Below are 2,500 nucleotides of genomic sequence, written 5' to 3' on the forward strand. Positions count from 1 at the left end.
CTGTGTTTTTTGTAACATCCTCTTGCCCCCCCCTCCTCCTTTAATTCCTTCTTACCCCCCTCCCCCCCTTCCCTGTCGCGTACTACTAAACATGTCAGTTCAGCTGCTCTATTTAGCTCCAGGCATACATTTATGTAGGTATATATATATATATATATATATAATATATATATATATATATATATATATATATATATATTGATATACATATATATATATATATATATATATTATATATATATATATATTATATACATATTATACATATATATATATATATATATATATATATATATATATATAATATATATATATATATATATTATATATACATATTATAATATATATATATTATATATATAATATATATATATATTATATATATATATATATATATATATACATGTGTGTGTGTATATATATATATATATATATATATATATATATATATATATATATAATATAATATATATATATATATAATAATATAAACACACATATATAAATACATATGAAAATTCACGAAAATTCACTTCGAAGTCATAAAGCTTTCGTATATTGCAAAGTACCAACACTATTTGGAAACTTGCAATGGCAACCTCCCGCCGTGGCCCCCTTAAATTCTTAATATGGCCCCCAGGGTGAGAACCACTGCTCTGACACATCACTCTTCATTAAGATCTATCTTATCTCACTCTTGACTCAGTTCATGTTGCATTTCACTTCAACATAATTTGCAACCTTGTTTATTTCTGAACACTTTATCTCCTTTGTTTCATTATCATTAGTTATTGATATTATCCTTTTTTTATCAATATTATCATCATTATTATTATTAATATCATTATCATTAAAATCAATATTATCATCATTATTATCAATATCATCATCATTATTATCAATGTTATCATCATTATTATCAATATTATCAATACTATTAGCATTATTTCTTTATCTATCAGTATCATTATCATTATTGTTATTGTCATTGTCATGATTATCATTATTATGATTATCATGTTATTGTCATTATCATGATTGTCATTATTATGATTATTATATGATTATTACTTTCATTGTTATTATTATCACTATCATTATTATTACCATCATCATCATTATTATCTTCACTATAAGAATCATCATTATTTTTCTTATTGTTTCATTATAATCATTATCATCATAATCATTATCACACGTGTTATTTTTACTATCATTGTCATTAACTTCATTAGCATTATTATCCTCATTGTTGTTATCATTGATATTATTTCCACTCTTATTACTATTACCTATTAATCACCATAATTTTCATCATTACTTTCATCACTATTATAATTGCTATACTTGCTAACATTATCGTCACAAGTGTTAAAAATTATCTTTATTAGCCTGATCATTATTATTTTCATCCTTATTATTCATTATCATTATCATTTTAATTGTCATTATGATCACCTTCATCATCATTAGCCTTATCATTATCATTAGTATCATTATTGATGCTTATCATCACTATCATCTTAAAGTATTTTCAATGGTATATTGGTTGTAAATACTTAATAAAATAAAAGTATAGGAAGTGAAAGAGTAAATAGAATAAGCAAATGAACAATGAATAATCAAATAATGTGATGACTAAAGGGCATAACAGGCGAATGAAAAATAAAATAAACAAAAAAGACCAGAGAAAGAAGTAAATTGAGAGAAAACTGAAAGAGAAAAAAAGTAGAGAAAGAGAGAAAGCGAGAGAAAGAGAGAGACAAAGAGAGAGAAAGAGAAAGACAAAGAGAGACAAAGAGAGAGACGAAGAGAGAGAAAAAAGAGACACAAATAAAGAGAAAGAGAGAGAAACAAAGAGAGAGAAAGAAAAAAAGACTAAGGTTAGTCGTCCATTTACTGACCATCAGTTTTCCCAATTATAAGTCGTATAGTTCCAATTACATGTATGTCAGTGTGTGTGTTATGTTAAATACAACCTAGTACTATTCGCGATACAAAAAAACAAAAAACAAAAAAAACATGAAATACACCAACAGATATAAGAAACATGCAACACCCATGAACAATAAACAAATCAGCCATAAGCACCTTCAGCACCGATCAATAACTCTGGTTAGCGGCCTCAATAAAGTTTATATTCAAGATTCAGATTGATCTTATTCTTTCCTTCATCACAAGACGGAAAAGGTAACTCAATCCCTTTGTATTTATCAATGTAAAATCAGAAATTCGCATATCTCCTGTGACATATGTATATGTACAATCACAGACGCTTAGATAATCGTGCAAGAGGGATTGCAGTTAAGCATCGCAGCTTAATACTTATCCCGGATTCATCGAACTTCATAAATCCGGGAATCCAATCAAATGCGAACAGGAAACCGCGAGAGAGGAGGTAGTGTCTTCAAATGGATTTGCCAACGTTTTGCAATTGCTCAACTAGGTGATGACGTCATCTTAGCAAGCGGAAGAATATAAGTGTATATGGGAGGATGGA

The sequence above is a fragment of the Penaeus japonicus genome, unplaced genomic scaffold (genome assembly GCF_977035675.1).
Source record: "Penaeus japonicus unplaced genomic scaffold, GWHDUDI00000001_assembly GWHDUDI00000012, whole genome shotgun sequence".
Taxonomy (NCBI): domain Eukaryota; kingdom Metazoa; phylum Arthropoda; class Malacostraca; order Decapoda; family Penaeidae; genus Penaeus; species Penaeus japonicus.